Genomic DNA, 22,312 nt, shown 5'->3' with positions numbered 1-22,312 from the left:
ATGACGCTATATAGTGTGAAACCGTAAACGTTAGACACTATTGCAAAGTAGGTTATTAAAACACACCGTTTAATTTGGTTATCATCTATTAATTAATTCGTGTTTGATTATAATAATCGTTACATGTGTTCAATATTGCTGTGGTACCAATGTTCCACTTAAGCTATTGCCTAAACATTCAACAAATATTAGAATAGCCAATAATGTTCAGTGTGTTCCCTACACCTACCCTTTCTTAGAGAATGGACTTCACTATGGCCACTAGGGAAGGAAATTCTGATGGTAAAATCTAAAAACTGATAAGTAAAAGGTGAGAATACAACATATTTATACAATCTTAAATAATTACACAATTAAAATAAAACCAAACCATTTTTAAAGTAAATAAATCCCCATATTTTAAAACGAATGGAACGTTCCCAATAGTAAAATAAATATAATATTTATTGACCTACATTTATATGGTATGCTAAACTAATTACCCAAATATAAAATTATAAACAATAGAAATAGCTAAACATAATTGTTTACAAGCCGGCCCCGGCAGCGCGGTGGGTATATACCTGCCTAGCAGTCGTGTGGCCCTGGGTTCGAGTCCCAGACTTGGCATGGTCGTTTGTGATGTCCGATTTAGTTTAGGTACTAAAAAAAAATTATATAGAGGTATTATTTCATGACTAAATGTGCTCAGCACAAGGTCAATAAATTAAAAAAAAAAAATAAATAAATAATTGTTTACATTAACCAATAAGTATAACACTATTTTGTTCAGTTGCACTTTGGTGTCTATTGCACTTTGTGTCCTTAATTCCACACTGATACTTAAACTAAACAAAATTTACACCTATAATATGCTAAAATAAACATTTTTACAGCGTGTTATTATATGGTTTTAGACGATTTTTATGTACCGTCATTTGCTTGCCCTTATCATTTTTAATATCGCAATTAACACTATTTACCTTGACAACAGTATAAGGTCCTTTGAACCACGGATCTAATTTTTGTCGTCCTTCGTTCGTAAGTAATACAAGATCATCTGATTTAAGAAATAATCGTTTTGAATTTTTAGTGTCGCAAATAGCTTTGCGATTTTCCTTTGCCTTTTTCAAATACTGTTTAGCTCTCTTATGCGCAACTTGCAACCTATACCTAACTTCTTGATCATTCGCATCTATACTATAAAGAGGATCTACACATGATCCGTTTAGGTTTTCTGGTATATTAACTTTTCTACCAAACACTAACTCGAAAAGTGTATAGTAATGATGTGTACTGGGGGTTGTGTTGTAGGAAAATGAGAAAAATTGTGTCCATATATCCCAGTCTGTACACGCATCATTAACATACATCCTCATGAACTCATTAAGAACACGATGATTTCTTTCACATCCGCATATAGATTGACTATGATAAGCGGTGGACATGTTATGCGTAATGTTGAGTAGTTTAGAAAGGCTTTGAAATAGTTCATTCTTATATTCTGTCCCCAAATCTGTCCTGATGATTTTCATGGGTCCATATACAAGAATAAACTTTTCAAAAATTGCTTTAGCAACTGTGGACGCTTCTTTATTGGGTATTGGTTGTATAATGACGTATTTAGTTAGTTCGTATTTTATTGTTACAGCATAAGCATTTCCTAAATCCGACTTTTGGAATGGACCTATAATATCAACACAAACTATGTCAATGCTTTTTGAGGCGTTGGTGTCAACACTAGAGGCTCCATATGTCTCGCGTTTGCTTTATTTATTTGACATTTGTGACAATTTTTACAAAAATTCGCGACTTCATGAGACATTTTTCTCCATTTAAAAGAAGACTTTTAACTTTTTAAGCAAACGTTTTTGTCCACAGTGATCTCCGAACAAGGGGTCGTCATGAAATTTTTTAATTAATTCGTTTCTTTTTTCTTTGCTTTTGATCAATTCCTGAGAATTGCAAAGCACAATTGTAATATTTTGTATTATTTTATTAACTTTTTCTTTAAAATCATTTATAGTGCACTTTGTAAATATATTATCATTCATATATAATTTAATATTTGAAAATTTGCAATCACCAGTCATTTTTTCTAGCTGAGACAATATTTGCTCTAATGCAAAATTATCGTTAATTTTCAGTGTACCTTGAGCGCACATTTTTCCTTTATAACTTATTAATATCTTTATATAATTTTCATAAATTTTAAATTTCAGTAATGGTAATTTAATGACTTCAACGTTATTTAAGGTCTCAAAAATTTTAGGTTTAAGAATATTCTCATTGCATGGTTGCTTTTTTATATTATTGTCCTCATTAAGTTTTTTATTCATTGACCTTGTTATAGCAACAACAGAACTTACACAATAAATTTCTTTAAGACTATTGATGCTTATTCTTGACAATGCGTCCGCACTGACATTATCCGTACCTTTAATATATTCAATATCGAAATTAAACTCTTCTAAATCTAAACGCATTCGTGTTAATTTAGAACTAGGATCCTTCATAGAGAACAAATAAACTAATGGTCTGTGGTCAGATTTGACTAAGAATTTTCGACCATATAAATAGCACCTGAAATACTTAATAGCCCAATGAATTGCTGTTAATTCTTAAAGACCGACATATCTGCGCCTATGTCTACTAAAAGAGAATTTTTTATTCCTCATTCAGTCATTTCAATATCCAAAAAAACTAAATTTGTCAAGGACAAGTTAAAGGAATATACGTTTTTTTACTGATTCATCATGTCCCCCAACCCACGGTCCTGCTGGGGGTCCATTTGGTTTCCCGAATCGTTTTCGTTGGTCATAACGCGCACGTTATTTCTGGACGAGTTATTGTTATCATTGGAATAGTTATTTCTGTTATAGTTATTATTTCCTCGATTATTATTGAAATTATTACCTCCACGGGTATTGTTATTAAAATATCCACGATTATTATGGTTGTTGTTACCATTTCCACGATTTACTTTAATATTACCCCTATATCTTCCCCGATTTTGATAATAGTTATTATTATCCTGTTGGTTTTCAAAATAATTTCTCGGGCTGTAATTTCTTGATTGGTTAAAACGCGTAGAATATCTGTCCGTCCTGAGATGAAAGATACCATTGCTATTGCTTGCGGCCGTTGAGGAATTAACAAATTTGGTCATGACCTCCTGAGTGGTCGAAAAAGTCCCAGCTTCCATGATGAGTTTAGCTCTTTCGTTATTTGCATTTTGAGTAAGTGCACGAATTGTAGCTTCAACCGTGTAATTTTCAGCCACTTCAGAAGGTACTCCTTCATTTACATATGCTTGCTTTAATTTACCTGCCAACTCCTCAAGTTCCGGAGCGTAGGTTACTCCATCTTTATTGTTTTGTTTACAATTTGATAGTTTTGCTGCTAATAAACGAGTACTTTCTTTCTTTATTCCCGTCCTAAGTTTAAGTATTATTTCGTCTAGAATTCCCTCATTAGTTTTTAAATCTCTAGCTTTACCTGTCAGACGTGTTTTTACTAACGCTACCGCATTATCACGAAAGTCATTTGAGTTTTGTTTTAGCAACTCTACCGCATCTAAAAATGATCTAAGGTTATCAGGTGAACCATCAAACGAGCTCGGAAGAAGCTTGCTTGCAAAGTTTAAAAATTCAATTGGCGTTAAAGGCATTGTTTCCGTTTCAGTGTTTACCTCAAGATTTACTTTTTCTTCTTCGTCTGTATCGTTTGATTGTTCCTCCTCAACAAATTCCTCGACTACGACCGATGGATCTACTTTTCCAGATATATTAACGGGTACTTTATAATTTACTTTTAAAACCGTAAGCGCTCTAATTACCTTATCCCTAACTTTATTAAATTGTTCTTTGCAAAGGCTCTGCTCTAAGAGATCGAAAGAGTCCCAATGGTTGGCAAGAAAAACGCTGAATTCCTATACTCTAAGTTAACTAACTTAGTATAACCTCACTAACTGATCGCGATTATCATCATGTATAACTTTATTTTTAGGTGTCTCCTTTTTTAAAACTCGTTTTGCTTAGGTACACAAAAAATCGACTTACATTATATTTATTACTGCTACCCTGGAACCCACAAAACTTATCACTTCCATTTTCCATTTACGCCTTCTCACTATAGTTTTTACAGTAATTTTTTTTTATAAATATGTCTTAACTCGCGGCTATATATTTCGATTGTCTTTACATTGCCGGATTCACGGTGCACCATTTTCTTGTACTTTTTGCTCTGTTGATTTTGATTGACCCATATTGCTGATAAACTAATCAGACTGTTTTAATTCTACCCATAATTTACCGACGCACACCCGTCTTTCCTAAACTTTTTTTTAACAGAGTCGCCATGTAAAGTAGGTTGTTAAAACACACCGATTAGTTTGGTTGTCATTTATTAATTAATTCGTGTTTGATTATAATAATCGTTACATGTATTCAATATTGCTGTGGTAGCAATGTTCCACTTAAGCTATTGCCTAAAACATTCAACAAATATTAGAATAACTAATAATGTACATTGTGTTTCCTACACTACCGAAAATTCCGAAAATAAACAAAGAACACGTACACAATACAATTGGAGTGATCTTTTGAAAAGGAACGAAGGGCAGAGGAAAATTGGTACCAAAAATGAGTTGTAAATTATATTTGCAAAAAAACCAACCTTAAACAGGAAGATATTGAGGTAAAGCAATGCCAAACCAAAAAGGAGAATACCAGATTTAATTGCTTCATATTTGGTGTGCATCTTGATTTAAAAGACATTGTTTATGGGGAATCCTTTTGGCCGGCAGGGGTAGGTTTCCAAAGATTCGATCTTTCTCTGGGGCGAATTTTTTTAGAGAGGCATCAAAATTCGAGAATAGAGATTCATTAGTGTCAAGTAACACATCTATTACACTATTTCATCAAAATCTCCAAAGTATAAATAACAAAATTCTTGTTTTACTCAATAAATTAAAGCCCAATATTTTTTGTGCAACCGAACACTGGCTCCAAGAAAATAAAATAGTTAAAAAAAATTGTTATTCTGGGAAATTTGGCCCTTTAAGCCTTTTCATCTCGAAGAGAATTTTCGCGGGGGTGGCACAGCTATTTTTACTAATAATATTTTGGGCCAGTCTATTAATTGCGATATTTTACCAACTAAAAAGGAATGTGAATTTTGTGTAACACAAATACAGCTAAACTTAAAATCTGCAATAATTATATGTATTTATAGATCTCCAAAGGGTAATTTAGATGTTTTTCTTTCTAGTCTCAGCAATGTTCTGGGTGATGTGTGCTCTCCAAAGAAATTTATGATTATATTATTATGTGGTGACTATAATGTCGATTTCAGCACTAATCATGATTCAGTTTTTGGCGTAACAGAGCTATTTGAATCTTATGGCTTGTCACAACATGTGAATCAAATGACAAGGGTAATGAGCACCAGTGCATCTCGGGTGGATAATGTGTTTTCCGACATTCCCTTGGATGATATTGCATGCAAGGTTTATATACCTATCAGGCATATCAGATCACTATGATCAACTACTCACTTTGGAAATTAAAAACATCCATTCCAAACCTGTTTTCCTAAAGAAAAGATTTGTTAATGAAAAAAATATATTCAATTTCATAAATTATTTAAGTACCTAGCAATGGCAAGATATCTATACCAATCTGGGTGTGGACCAGATGGATGAAAGTTTTGCAAACACCCCTTCTTTTATTGGTTTAATAGGGCTTTTCCCTTGGAAAACTTTAAAATTAAGCCAGAAAGTAAGAGTTGGGTCAGTTAAGAAATAAAAGATTAAGCCAATCACATAAAAGACTGTATGCATGTGTCTATGTATGCGTATCGTATAAACAAACAAACAAACAGTGAACAGGATTTTTTGCAATATAAAATAGAAAGAAAACACTATAGACCTTACATATCTCAATATAGAAAGACAATAACCGATAGTTACATATTAAATTCTAGAAATAAATTTAAAACTGCTTGGACAATTTTTAATAAAGTCAGTATTCGTACAAAGACAAATAAAAATCTACCGTAAAGTAGGGCTACTTTGTGACACTACAGCCCTACTTTGTGATATTGCCACTTTTAACTAAAATTAATTTTTTTACCAGGTCGCTAAAAACGATAGAACGATTTAAATTTCATATAACAATAGTGTATCGGGTGCGCCATCTAGGTCAATATGACAAAAGCCGGTAGCAAAACATGGCTTCTCATACCAGAGCAGAGTTGAAAATTAGACAAACAGGTGTTTTTCGATTTGTGTGTAAAGTTTCTATTGAGCGCAAAAAACCGTGAAAGATTTTTTAACTAAGGTAAGTTTATATTAAAGTAGAGTAAAGTGGGGCAAAAGCACGCAGTTAATGTTTGAACTCCCCTAGTTTCCACCTTTATTAAAAAAATAAAAAAACACAAATGGATGAAAGCTTCAAGTCAGTACTATAAAATATCTGATGGAAAAAATTTAAATGTAAATGGTTTTAAAGTTATTAAAAAAAATATGACAAAATGTCAATTGCGTTTTTTTGCCCCAATAGGAAGGCAAAAGCACGCATGCCGTGGGGCATAAGTACGCACCTTGTTTTTAAAATGAAACTTTTTTTTATTGTCAATTTAACATTGCATTTAACAAAAACTAAAAAATATTTCACAACATACGAATTTATAGCAGGCTAATAGAAAACAACGTAAACTAAATAACTCCTGAACAAATAATAACAAAAAATAATGATTAACATTAGAACTTGCTAATAGCAACTACTTAAAACTTTGGCTTAAACACAATGGTCACATTTAAATGCACCAACGCCTTCATAAGGAGAACAATCTTCATGCCACCATTCCTGGCAATAATTGCACTGAACCCAATCATCGTTGGGAGTTTCCAAAAATGATTCCTCACAACCAGGACAAATGACATCTTCTATTTTAGCTCTTTTTAGAGTTTTTCTAATTTCATATTTTTTTTCAAATGAAGTTTTTATTTTTTTGTTTTTAGGCCCTGTTTGTGTTTTGGTTTCAAAGACATTTCTTTTGCCTTTATTATTTTTGTTTCCTTCGCGCTTTTTTACTTCCTCCTCCAAGGCGTCTTTAACAGGTGTGCTAGTTATTATTTCTGATTTTTTCCCCTTACTTTTTCTTGTCATAGGGTCCTTTTTTCTAGAAAAAGGCAAAATATCGGAGGGGCGAATATGTTTTTTGTCATTCCTTGGTTTTTCAGATGCTATTGTTGCCAGTACATCAGCGTTGGTTGATGTAGATGGCTGTAAATCAGTAGGCTCTGGAACAACTTTTGATGTAGACGGTTGCGGCTGAGGTGACTGATCTTTAATCTCTGATTGTCGGAATTGAATTAAAGATTGTAGTAAATTATTTGAAGTTGATGGCTCCAAAATATTCTGAGATGTAGAAGGCTGAAGGACTGAATCTTCTGGTTGAGGTAAATTTTCCTGCGGTATGGATTGTTGGTCAGTAACAGTTGATGGTAAGAAGTCTTCGTCGGTAAATACATCAGGATTGTAAGGTACGATTCCACATTTTTTAAAGCCGTTAATTGCTTTTCCCATGGTACCAACAGTTTGGTATGCCTCTGCAAACAGTGAAGATATCTGAAATTGTATAACCACTTTCCCAGGATTACTTATTAATCACCGCTCACATGCTTCAACAAACTTGTCTTTTAAAGGCTTAAAAAAACATCTATCCAGCGGTTGTGTTTTTTGGCTACTGTGTGGCGGCAAAGACAACATATGAATATTGTGATTGCGGGCAAACAAAACGGCATCTAAATACAAATGAGAGGAATGATTGTCTAGAATGAGAAGGACCGCGTTCTCTTCTGATGGCTTTACGTGTTTTGTAAAATGCTCCAGCCACTCCAAAAATAGGGGTCCATTAATATATCCAGAATCTGATGTCAATAACAGAGAGTCTGGGGGGGCGCCATTAAGAAGTTCTTGTTTACGTCTTTTTCGGGGAAATATTATAGCTGGAGGATTATAAGCTCCAGATGCCGACATGCAGCACACAACAGTGACAGTTTGTCCTCGATCAGCAGAAGAGACTTTGCCGATTAATTTTTTGCCTTTTTCCGAAACGACTTTGGGTGTTTTATTAGGAACCGTTGACAGACCACTTTCATCCATGTTAAACATTCTGGAAACCCCAAATTGGTGCTTCTCCCAGAGAACTTTAAGGTTTGAAAAGTATCTGTCCAGTTGTACTTTATTAAAGCCCATCATTCTGGCTACACTGGTCTTTGATGGTGTTCTTAGAGACAAACGGTGCCTTTCAAGATAACTGTAGGCCTAATCCTTCCCAGCCATCTGTTTTTCACGAGAAAAAGGATGATTTATGTTGTTAGCTTCAGCAAACTGAAAAGCTATTTGTCGCAAGCTTTTAAAAGTTAGGCCATAGAATACTTTTTCCAGGGTTTTTGCGTATTCTGCGAGTTCATTATCAAGTTCTATCGTAAATACCTTTTTAAATCGACCTAACTGCTGAACCCCACAATCCACTTTTAGTCGCTTTCTTAGGCCACCTTCTGAAATTTCTAATTGCGAAGCAGCTTGGCGCTTGGATAAACCATTTTGGATCAGCTCCTTAGCTCGATTAAGAATTTGTGGCGTGATGGGCGTCCGCTCTGATTTTCTTTTGTAGTCCCTAAAAACAAGAAAATGGGTTACAAAAATTCATGGGGTAAAAGTACGCGCGAACTTTTGCCCCACACAGCCGTGCGATCTTTTGCCCCACATGCACTTTTTTTTTTTTTTTTTAGCGTAAATCGACACAAGCACGACTCACAACAGGTGAATATATTTGAGATTACGATTGGGCTTTTATAACAAATAAACGTTGTTATCGTAATTTGCACTATAAAAGCATAATACAAGAATCTGTATGCACGAAAAATAACATCAAAATAGCAAAAAATAAACTTACCTCATTTTCTCCTTTCTGTAAAGCCGAAAAACTAAACTGATACACTTTACATTGTAGCGACATCTGACCCTTAAATCGCGTGGAGACAGACTGATTGTACATGCACTCGGGCCGGACATATTGGCACACTAGCGTCTGCGGAACCACCGTTCCTTGTGCCGCCGGCGCTCGCTCTCGCGGCAGAGCATAGTCAATGTTGCCGCTTTCATCAAAGATATCATATTTTATGATTAAAACGCATTCTGGGTGAGCCGTTATGTGCTCGCTCGCAGTCTCGCAGGCTCAATGTTTAGCAATTTTGTATTTACTTGTTTATTTTGATATAAGCAAATATCATTAGCTAAGTGATTGGTTTAAATGTATATCCATTTACATTATGCATGTATTGTGTTATTTCCAGCCACATTTGAAGATGATCTAAATATAAGGATAAGGTCGAAACGTCGGCATTTTTTTTGTAAGAAATTGGTTTAATTTCCTTATTGGGATATTGGGTCCTACTTCTGGTAACCCTTCGCTACATAAATAAGTTTATCTTTTTCTTTGTTTTTTATTAATAAAATTTAGTTACCTATACTGTGGTTTTATTTTGGATTGGTGCCTTTATTCCTTCTATTGATCGTGTTTAGATCATTAGAAAATTATTTTCTTTCTAAATTTGAAATATTTTTGAAATAATTGCTAATTTAAACATATTTCTCAAAAGCGATATTTTAAAAATTCCAAATCCTACATTATTACTATTTTAATGCGGTAATGCTCTTCAGTCTGTAATATGCAGCTAAATCTATTATCTATTTGCAGATAAACAATAAACAAATCGCATTTTCTTATCTTACGTTTTTTACCCATGTAAAAAAATACCTAGGTATTTATTGAATAAAATATCAAAATGTTTATGAATCCTAAAAATTAGCAATTCAAAGGTTAATGGTTACATTCAGAAAAGTGCAATATGTTTTTACCATCTTTAGAATCCTGCCCAGTTTCCTAGTCATAGCAAGCACAATTTTCAACACATTTATCTCATGAATGGTTGAATAAAATAATGGCATGTGATTTTATTACATTATGAGTTCATTGAAATCGTAGTAGATACCTTTATCAATTCTTAACTACTTTTAGGGGTCTATTTAATATTAGTGCAATCAAGAGTAAACGTTTTTTGAAGAAAATTTAAAGAGGAGAGGCATTGTATAGTATTTTTATTTTTTGAAGGAAAGAAATGCGGAAAAATTAAGTTTTTTGCGTGAAAACGAAAAAAAGTAATAAATAAAGTTAATATTCCCGGTACGCGGCTCAAAAGACACTAACCCAACCGATGGGAGGCTCTAACCCATGGTCGATATCCGTTTTGAGATCCAACTCTAAAATCAAGTCTCACTCCAACCCAGGCGCGCCCTTTAGAATTTTGTTCATTCAAACCCGTTAGAATGAACAAAACATTTTTGCGCTTCGCTTGTCACTATAACCAAAAGAAAATCTCAACACACTGACATTATTACTACGCGTCGAAAAATAGTTCCAGATTAAAATCATTAATATTATAATAAAAATTTAATATAAAAAATTAAAATTCCTCATTTTTTCTTTTTGGAATTGACTTAAATTAGGTTATTCTCATCATATTAATTAATTTTGTAATGTAATTCCGATTGCACTAACGTTAAATGTCACCCATTTTAATATATAAGGAAGGACAACTATTTAACTTTAAAAACCAAAACTGAAAAATCCATATAAATTAGGTATAGGTACTTAAATAGGTACATAATGTCCTATTACTGTACCCTGTACGTAGCGATATAACCTTTAAAAAAATAATTAATAAAAGAATCCTCCATTTAGAATAATGGAGGCTTTTCGAACACAAAGCTATTTTATTTTTAACCAAGTACCACCTTAAAAAATATCTCTCAGAGCTGTCACAAAGTAGCCCCTGTTAAACAAAGACCAAACAAATTGTTTTCTTTTAGATAAAATGCCGAAGGCGTACAAAAAAAAATGGCTGCCGCAGCTACAAAAACTATACAGAAAAAACGTTAGCTGAAGCTCTTAGTGATATAAAAAATAAACGAATATCATTACGCGGTGCTGCGGGAAAATATGGTATATATCGAAATACTTTATGGCTGAAAATTAAAGAACGGCACAAAAACAGGCCTGGACAACAAAAAGTATTTACCGACCAAGAAGAAGATGCCTTTGCCGCCCATATTATCACTGTGTTAACTTTTGGTTTTCCCGTAAGCACATTTGATCTAAGATGTATAGTTAAATCGTATATAGAATGTCAAGGCAAAAAAGTTAACCCTTTTAAAAACAATATGCCAGGACCTGATTGGGTCAAGTCCTTTTTGAAGCGACAACCGCAGCTTTAACAGAGAATCGCGCAGAATATTACACATGCTAGGGCTGCCACTGATGAAGAAACTGTAAAAAATTTCTTTGATAATTTGGAGGCTGAGTTAGAAGGAATTCCTGCAGAAAATATATGGAATTATGACGAAACAAACCTTGTTGACGAACCAGGCCAGACAAAAATAATAACCAAAAGGGGAACAAAGTACCCTGAGTGAATCAAAAACTCTTCCAAAGCCTGTACTTCTCTAATGGTATGCGAAAATGCCGAGGGTCAATTAGCTCCACTTTATATTAATTATAAATCTCAAAAATTATGGAATACATGGATTGAAAATGGACCCGCAAACGCGCGATATAATAGAACGGCTTCGGGATGGTTTGACAACCAAGTTTTTGAGGATTGGTAATTAAATCTTATGTTGCCAATATTAAAATGGCAAGAAGGGCGAAAGGCCCTTATAGGAGATAATCTTAGCTCGCATTTAAATCAGCAGATCGTTCAAGCATGTGAAGCTAATAATATTCGCTTTATCCTTTACCTCCTAATACAACGCATCTACTCCAAGGCAAGCAACAGCGGCAGCAGAGTCTCTTCCATACCAAAGGATGAATTTCCAAGTCTTTTAAAAAAGCTGATGAGTCAGTTAGAAGAAAGAGGACCTGATAGCCTAAGATCTGGTTTTAGAAAGACAGGCATTTATCCTTTAGATCGAAACGAGGTCATGGACCGTTTATGCACTCGTATTGTAACAGCAGATACCGAAAGAGCTGAGGTTGTGGGTAATAGTTTTATTCAACACCTTAACCATGTATGGACTGACGCAACCAAAGGAAGGCAGATCAAAAGAAAAAAGCGCCTAAACGTTCCACCAGGTAAAAGCATAAGTAGTAGTGATTTTAACTGATGAAGAATGATGAAGATGAACGGGTACTTGAAGAAAGAACTGTAGCCCAAAAAGCAGAAAAGTCAGAGGGAAAGTACGTCGTTGTTAAATTTGAAGGAAAGTATTTTCGAGGTCAAGTTACGACCGTATACAGCATAGGAGCGACAGTAAATGTGATGGAACATGTTGGAAAGCAGTGGAAGTGGCCTCAAAAGAAAGACGAGATATTTTATAGAAATGAGGAAATTATTATGGGCATAAATGTCCCAATTCAACGTGGAAGAAGAGCGTTATTTGACATTCCAGAGTTAAGTGATTTTGTTGTGTAATCACAGGTGTATCATATGTTATTTACCACCAGTTTTATTACTTAGTTTTCTTTTGTTTAAAGTTACCTACACATTAATAAACATTTTGTTAATATTTTGCAAAAGGGCATTTAAACATGTAAAATAAAAGTTATTTTGTAGTTATTTATGTGTTTTTATCTATCAAATATCCTTATTTAAAATTTTAATATTATATATTTTTTGTATATAAATAGAGCATGGTGTTACTAATTGTATTTCACGTTAAATATCAAACAAAATGATCCCTGTCACAAAGTAACCCCGACCCATGGGGTGACTTTGTGACGCTTTATTTTGTTTTTTTCTCAAATTCTACTTAAGATGTCGAGTTATCGATTTGAATCAAGAAAGAACAAATATGAAACGATAAGTTGGTATATATAAAATAGTATTATTTGCAAGTTTACATGCTTAATCATCAAAAAACCTAAAAAATTATCACAAAGTAGCCCCACTTTACGGTAACATTAAATATGAATAATCACTAGATAGAATTGAAGATCCCAATAATTTAGCAGATATTTTTAGCAAAGCTTAATTTCCTAAATCAAAGCCACATAAATATATCCATTCAAGACAGTTTTTGTTTTCTATATGTCTAAGTTCTATTGATCCAAATGAAATATTTAAATTAATAATGGACTTGCCAAATAAATTTTCAGCAGGCAAGGATGAAGTGCTAATAAAAATACTAAAGTATGTAGCTTAATTTAATCTACACCTCTGTCTCATATTATTAATGAATGTTTTGTAACAGGCTTTTTTTCTTCCAAACTAAAAATATCCAAAGTAATACCAATTACAAAAAAGGAAATCCACAATTATTAGAAAATTATAGGCTCATTTCTCTATTGCCATCAGTGTCAAAGGTATTTGAAAAAACAATTTACATTCGGTTAATGAATTTTATAAGTAGACATAATGTTTATCTACCCATCAATATGGTTTTGTACCCAAGAAGTCAACTGAGCTGGCTATTCTTACTGCAGTCAGATATATAACAGAGCAGCTTGATAATAAGCAAAAGGTTGCTGGTTTTTACTTTGATTTGTCAAAGGCTTTCGATACCATAGATCATCAGCTGCTTATTGAGAGGCTACTCTCATTTGGGGTTAGAGGTAACTGCCTGTCTTTAACAAAATCATATCTAAGTGGGAGACAACAGGTAGTCTGTGTGGCCTATTAAGGAAAATCGCATTTCTCACATACAACATATAGCACAGAAGGTGTTTCTCAGGGCTCCATCATAGGACCGCTGCTTTTCCTACTGGAGAGTTTTGTGTATCAGTATGCAGATGACACACCTGTAATGCTTTCAGATCCATCTCTTGATAGTCTTTCGGAATCCTGTACACTGGTAGCAAGTGCAATGCAAAACTGGTGCAATGCCAATAGCCTGAACTTAAGTTCTGGCAAAACTGACTTGATTCAATTTTCCATACAAAAACAAAATTATTCACTGCTTGTTAAGTTAAATAAATCTGTTCCTCAATCTGAAGAGGTGAGATTTTTGGGTGTGTACCTAGATGCCCAACTTAGCTGGGGACCATATTGTGAGCACCTCATTTCAAAGATCAATAGCAGGTGCGCTCTTATAAAAAGACTGAGGAATATTATTTCGCATGAGACAATTCGTGTATACTACCTGTCATGTATCCAGTCAATAATGTGTTTTAGTGTGCTTTTTTGGGGTTCATCAACAAGTGCACTAGTGTGTGTTCAGAAGTGTTCAAAAGTGTTCAGAATAAGATGCATATTTGGTATTCATCCGGAGAAGAGTTATATACCTTATTTTTTTCTTCCCTCAGCTTTAACTGCCCCATCTCTTTATTTCTTACATCTGGTGATGTTTGTTAGAAAACATCCTGAGTACTTTAACAGAAATATGGACAACTATTCTCAGGAAATGATCATAGAAACAAGGGCAGAATGAACCTTGCAATACCCTTTCATAACACTTCTTTTTATTACAATAATCCGACGAGTTTCCAGATAAATGGATAGGGCGAAGGGGGCCTATAAAATGGCCTGCTAGATCTCCTGATATAACGCCGTTAGACTTTTGTCTATGGGGTCATTTGAAATCTATTGTGTTTACTCCCCAACCTGAAAGTTTGGATGAACTTCGTCAACGCATCATCGACAGCTGCCATGACATCCCACAACATGTTTTTGAAAATGTCATTTGAAATTTGAACGTAGACTCTATCATTGTTTGGCCAAAAACTGGCAATATTTTGAAAACTTATTGAAATAAAAACTGATATTTTCATGTTTTTGTTTTCTATCTGAACAAATTAAGATAAACAAAGATTTTCTAATTTTCTCGAAAACGAATCGACCGATTAAAAAAAATCAAACGTCAAAATAAAAGACTTCGAAAGACCTTTTAAACAAGCTATTGCCATTTAAAATTTTTAAGGCGATGACCCTGGGGATCAAGGATGACCTGGGGTGAAAGGGGGTGAAGTAATTTTAGGTTAGAAAGCTGTCCCCCTTGACAAACCTTATGACGTATTTCGGCGTTTTTTTTTTTTTAACAGTGGTTTTCGATAAATCCGTGGTGGGAAGTTTTAAAATGAACACGCTGTATAATAAATAATAATTATAGTATATAATTATAATTAAGAATACTTAGTAATATAATAATTAAAATTATATATTACTAATAAAAATATAATATAATTAATATTATATTTTTATATGTATATTATATTTATTATAATATTATAATTATAATAATAATAATTATTATTACTAATTATAAATAAAGTTCTTTAAACATACTTATTCACGTTGATAATACAATTGGTTTGTCATACATAAACCGTATGGGTAGTATCAAGTATTCGTCTCCTCTGGCAGTGGTGTGAATCAAAGAATGTATGGGGTCATGCTTTTTATATTAGCTCAAAAGACAATTCACTAGCTGCTAAATTATCTCGAAATTTGCCAGTAGAGACAGAATATGACTTAAAAAGAAATAATCTTCATGCTATTTGTGAAAAATTTGGGAAATCAGAGGTTGGGTTCGTTTCCCACAGAAGTCACAATTTTATAACTTAGATGAAATTGGGGCATTATCCATCTTACAATATCTTTTAAAGAAGATGCTGAACATCACATATATAGAACTTTTATTATATAGGTGAAGTTCAGAATAGCCCTCTAATTAAAAGTTTCTTCAAAAAAACTCTTTGACTTGAGACCCTGGTTATATTATTATCTTGTTAACAATCAGGAATTTATTGAGAAAGGTTGTTACTCTATTGGCTTATATTACAGGTCAACGAATTCAAACCTCGTCCAAAATTGAGACATATAATATAATTATCTTACCAGAAGAGATACAGGTCTTTACTCCAGATGAGGTTAAAACGGTTAATTGTCGAAAGGAGCAACCTTGTCTGCCTATTCTATTATTTTTTTAACAAAAATTAAAAAATATGCGCAGCGTCAGATCTATTCTGTACTGTACTGTCTTTTAATTTGGCTAGCCTTTCTGGCTCTTGCCTAATTTTTGATTGCTAAAGGTCTTTAGCTAGTATAATTTTTTAATACTTTCTATATTTTTTTTTAAATTGAATGTCTCCGAATAGAGCTGTGTGGGGGGGAGGGATATTTTGTTTGGGAGTGGTTGGAGGGGGGGAGGGAAAAGTTGAGAATGCCGTAGCATTAGATGACCCAGTTTAGGGCCTATACTAATTTAAAATAGGCCTATACTATTTTAAATTAGAAATTTTAATTTTAAATTTTTATGTACATTATTTATAAGTTTTTGTACGTTTTGTCACCTCTATTTTTAAGTAAGAAATTTTTAATTTTTGTATTTGGACTGGTCAGATCTATTGACGTATATTCCGAAGACAGAAACAACAGTCTGAACTTGAGGAATGAGGAATTGTTCCTGACCAGCAAAAGACACCACAAAACCGCTGTAAGTGTGATACATCATTAAGTGTGATACCACAAGTGTAATACATTAGATAAACCAATTTTCAGATAAAAATACAGTGTTCCGTTTAAAAAAACACCAATTTTAGGTCATATCTCCCGCAAAATGAACAAGGTTTTTTTTATGTAAAAATATCTAATTATAACAGTTTCTACTTTTTCTCTAACTTATACAGGGTCTAAGATATTGTAACGAAATTCGGAAACACACTTTTATTGTCAACGTCAAAAACACTAACCTAACTCGCCTTGACTGTCTTTTAATTGTTTCCAAGGTAAAAACTGACTAAACAATTAAAACTGAATGAATTATCATGAAGCGCGTCCTTTTTAAAACCCGATGGAACAGTTTCGAAATATTTGGAATTATCTTCATTGTTTTTGCCGAAAGAGACCAATAATTTTAGGAGAATACTGACAGTCAAAGCAAGCAAGTATACAAATTCTAGAAAATTAGAACTACAGGGATTTACAATAATATAACCTAAATAACCTAAATTGAGGCCAAAATGGGGCTCTCGAACAAGATGAATTACTTAAAAACTAAACACTATAGATAAAAATATTAAACCAAACGTACGTAGAACCCTAAAGAAACCCTACGAATCAACTTTAACTACAGAATACTAATAAAAATAGTACAAAAATTAGGAAAATAATTAACGTATTTACATTTTCATAATACTGCACCCCTCTCAAGTTTGATCGTCCCGATCAAACATAGGACCACCTGAGTCATGATAGGGCGCTAACCGAACGATGTTTACAATTTTCATCTTCGTTGTCGGATGTCGCTGGATACGGTACACCACGTCGTTGATTCTGGTGACCATATTGAATGGACCTTCTCAATCCTTCTGGAGCTTTGGTGACTTGCCCTTCGTCCTCCGTGGATTGTATAACCAGACTTTATCCCCAGGATTAAATCCGGTAGAATTTGCCTTTATGTCTTAACGTGATTTCATTCTGTTACTTTCTAGATGAAGTTTATCCCGTGCTTGTTTGTGAACAATTTGTAAACGCTCTTGTAAATGGTCGACGTACTCCTCAAGGGTTTCAGACTTATGGGGTCTTCCAGTAATAATGTCCAAAGGTAAACGAAGTTCATCACCGTAGACAACTTTTGCGGGGCTTTTTCCAGTTGACTTGTGGATAGAAGAAGGGTATGCCAATAGGAATGATTGTATACAGGTATTCCAGTCGGTTTGCTTAGAGTTTACCACCATCCTCAAATAGGTTTCAAATGTGCGGTTAAATCTTTCAACCATTCCATCAGACTGAGGGTGTAGTGGGGTTGTACGGGTCTTATTGATTCCCAGCAACTGGCATACTTGTTGGAATATTTGTGACTCAAAGTTCCTTCCTTGGTCTGAATGTATCTCTCTGGGTACACCAAATCGACAAATCAAGTTCTGGAACAGCACTTCAGCTATTGTCGTTGCTTCTTGGTTTGGAATCGGATAAGCCTCAGGTCACTTACTGAAGTAATCCATAGCAAAAAGAGCATATCGGTTTCCGGAGCTACTAGAAGGAAAGGGTCCTGCTACGTCTATGGCAATTCATTCAAAGGGTGCACCAACAAGATACTGCATTATCTTTCCTCTTATCCGGGTTCTTGGGCCCTTGCTTGACGAACACTGCTCACACTGTCGGCACCAGCGTTCAACATCTTGATGACTGTTCAGCCAGTAAAACCGTTCTCTAACTTTTGCCAAGGTCTTACTAACTCCAAAATGTCCTCCGCCGACACCGCCATGAACAGCTTCAAGAACTTCCGGAATCCGTTTGTAGCATTTTTTTTGTTCCCTTAGCATCATCTTAAAAAAATACTACATACTTTCTTTTTATTTAGTCTACTTTAATTTGGAAAGAATATTGTTTATTAATTATTCTAATTTATTTATGTTAATCTCGGCAACATCGCTTTCGGAGGTATCCGTAATTTAAACAAAGTATGTACTGTGTGTTGCCTAAAAGCTCAAGGGACTTTTAAATAATTAAATGGACTCTTGAAGTACTTTTAATTTATTTCGACATCATTAAATCTGTTTTTTTTATATTGTGTTACATATTTTATTATTAACAACACAGTTTACGTTTGTATTTAGGTATTTTATTATCAAAAAATGCATAAACAAAATCCAGTCTAACTTGACCTTGCTTTAAACAATCCGCGCATATCGAAGGTTCAGAGTTGCCATATTGTGCTGGAACGGAAAAGCGGCTGATCTTATTATTTTCAATATTCAAAATGAATTAAAATCATTATCATTATTGATTGAGAATCATATCATTATTGAAGTATTTTGATAGGTCCTGGTTTATGTTCTTCAGTCGTACATAATTATTTATGTAGATTTCCTAGCAGCTCTATTCCTTTTCCTGGTAAAAGGTACGTTGGCAACAACGGCAATGGTTCGGTGGTGGGAGGTCACCAAGCACCAAGGTGAACCTTGATGCCCATCCATCTTTCTTTTTGGCGTGCGACCGAAGATCTGACAAGTCGTTCTAATTTTGCCTAGAAAAAAGGGCGAATCAAGTAAAGTTTTCCATTTCGGGATGTGTTAATATTTTAAACTTACTTATTTTTCGCACTGCATCTACCGATGTAGTTTTCCTTTTGCTGACGGGCGTGGTTTATCTGATTTTGTGATTTTTGAGTTTTCCCATGACATCACGTAAGTAGCACGTGGTTCCTTTGTAAGTGTCTTTAAATCAGGTATTCCTTCCTTTATTTAGAGATTCCTTTGTCCTGCGTTGCTGCTTAATCAACTTTAACGAAGGTTGATAATTCTACGCCACAAAATATCTTTGATTGATATTTTTGGGGGGTCCTTCTTACTTATTGCTTAGTCCTTAGTCCTTATGTCATTTTGTCTACTTTTACCTGCCACAACCACGTGATTGCTGCCATACTGCCTGACGCCAATTTCGACGCCGAGCCCTGCCTTCAATCTTTGCTGATTGCTGTCATACAGTTGACGGTGTCATACATCACGCTCAAGGCCGAGTCAACGCCTTGACGCCATTTTCAACGCCGAGCCCTGCCTTCAACCCTTGCTGCTTCCAGACTGCTGACCTTCATCCTCATCCACCTAAGGCCATGCCTTCAGGCCTGTCAATCGCTGGATAATGCTTCCCTAGCATTCCTACGCAGTAACGCTGAGCAGGAAGTGGTTAAGCTGCGTGGCGGAGTTGGTAAAATTTCATCATACTTATATGAACTTGGTTTAATGATTTATTTATTCTATTTTGATTGATTGTGGTATTTATTTTTGTTGGTACACATATTTTGATTTATAAGTAGCCCTGTGCGTACTGTCTATTTAATCCTTTTTTCCTGCGCAGAGAATTCATGAATTTTCCCCAGGTTTAACGTCATATAATTAATGTCATATTCCCATTTTAATTTAATATAAACCCATAGAGCTACACGTTCTCTTTGTGATATTTGAGTGTTACTATCACTATTTTCAGTATCTTTTTTATCCATTTTTTTTATCACTATCACACCACCATTTGTAAATAGTTGTAAGTATTTTATTAACCGCACGGAATGCAATGTTTCAGTTGACATCTAGGGTATAATATAAATTTTGTTAAAAAATTAAAATAAACCGTTTCACTTGAAGTTGATACCAGTCCAGACTATTGCTTTAAAAAAAAAAACATAATTAAGTTTCTTGATTTACTTAATTATAAACAACATCTTTAATTTAAATAAACTTTAATTAAATTAAGTGGCGTCCAAAGATAAAATCAGTAAGTATAAAAAGGGAGGGATGATCTGCCCACCACCACGCTCACCAGACTAAAAGCTGCCGTGCATTTATGAGGCAAAAAAAAATATCCATAGGGTAGAAAAATTGCCACACGTTTTCGAGGAAGGACTGTCAGATATCTCTTTTTGTTTTCCATCTACGCTCTCACAGACTCTTTTTGACAATCCATCATTTCTAACCAATTAATTCCATTGAGACCAATAAGCTTTTAATTCTGGAGATTTGTCAGAAATATCTTTCCATTCTGGTTTTGAAATTTCTCGAGATTTCAGTTCGTAAATAAGACTAAATACTGGGTCATCACACTGATCTTGGATTAAACTAGCTACATCCCACTCTTTAGAACTGTGAAGGCCAATACGATTACAAGTAAATATCTCTGGATGCTGTTTTGATTCCTTTTTAAAACAATGTTGACATTGTAATCTCTTGTAATCGTTGAAGCCACCTTGCTATTTGTCCTTCGGGGTTTTTAAACTGAAACAGCTATTTCAACGAAGCATGGTCAGTTCTAAGGATAAATCGTTGACCATACAAATATTTATGAAAATGTTTAATAGCTTTTACTGCTGCCAATAGGTCTCGTCTGGTGACACAATAGTTTCTTTCTGGTTTTAATAACGTTTTACTGAAATAATCACTTGCTCGCCATCTTCATATTTTTGTGATAGAACGGCCCCAATTCCAATATTACTTGCATCGATATCCAAAATAAAAGTTTGTCCAGGAATCGGATATGTTAAAATTGGAGATGTGCATAATGCTTTTTTTAACTGTTGAAATGCTTCTTCACAGTCTGTTGACCAACTAAATATCATTTTGTCCTCCGTGAGCTTATGTAAAGGCTTTGCAAGATTAGCGAAATTTCTTACATAAAAATCTTCTGTAATAGGTGACAAAGCCCCAGAAAGCTTCTTAACTGGTGTTTGTCAGTGGGTCGTGGCCAATTTTCGATTGCTTCTACTTTATCTGGATCAGTCTTAACACCTTTTTCTGATATTACATGGCCAAGGTATCGAACTTCTTTTTGAAATAAGCAACATTTTTTAGGACTTAGCTTCAGGTTGGCCTCTCGGAGTTTAACAAATACCTTTTAAATATTCTTCAAATGATCTTCAAATGTTTTTCCCAGTATGATGACGTCATCCAAATAAACTAAACATGATTCCCAAGTCATTCCACGTAAAACTGTTTCCATTAGTCTCTCAAAGGTAGCTGGAGTATTGCAGAGTCCAAAGGGCATAACTGTAAACTGCCAAAGTCCTGTTCCAGTCGAGAATGCGGTCTTTTCCTTATCTTCTGGGTGCATCTTTACCTGCCAGTATGCACTTTTTAGATCGAGTGTTGAGAACCATTGTGAACCTGATAGCGTGTCCAGGGTGTCGTCAATTCTTGGTAGGGGATAACTGTCTTTCTTGGTAATGTCATTCAGTCGCCGATAGTCTACACAAAATCTAGTGGATCCATCCTTTTTTTTTCCCTAGCACAACTGGGGATGTCCAAGGACTCTGAGAGCTGCACCAAATCAGTTCTTCCCAGGTCATTATCGTGCAAGGAAAACACATCCGGATTTTCTTCAAGAAGACGTCGCAATTTACTACACTGGTCCATGGTTAAATTGGCAGAAGATTCTTCAAATAGGTTACGACTCTCGTATTTACTTTTTCTTCTTATAGGTGGTGCATAAAAATCATCAATCTTTATTTCTCGTCGTCAATATCCGGTTATATACATCCATTTTAAACTGCTGAGCATTCATAACATCTAATCCTAATATGACATCATCCATGATTTCTGCCACTAGTACTGACTGTTGGAATGTTGTTAAGCTAATGGTGACTGTAGCTTCATGCAATCCAAGAATCGGGATCCTTTTTCCATTTGCAGACTACAGAATTAAATTGGGTGGTGCTGAAAGCCTACAGTGTGCTACGATGTTCAGATTCACGATAGTATGACTTCCCTGTAGTGGATATAATCCTCTATCCACTACCATTTCACATTCACGGCCGCATATTTTTCCCGGTACTAC

Source organism: Anthonomus grandis, chromosome 18, assembly GCF_022605725.1.
Source record: "Anthonomus grandis grandis chromosome 18, icAntGran1.3, whole genome shotgun sequence".
Taxonomy (NCBI): Eukaryota; Metazoa; Arthropoda; class Insecta; order Coleoptera; family Curculionidae; genus Anthonomus; species Anthonomus grandis.
The sequence above is the reverse complement of the archived record's forward strand: the minus strand, read 5'-3'. Positions refer to the sequence as shown.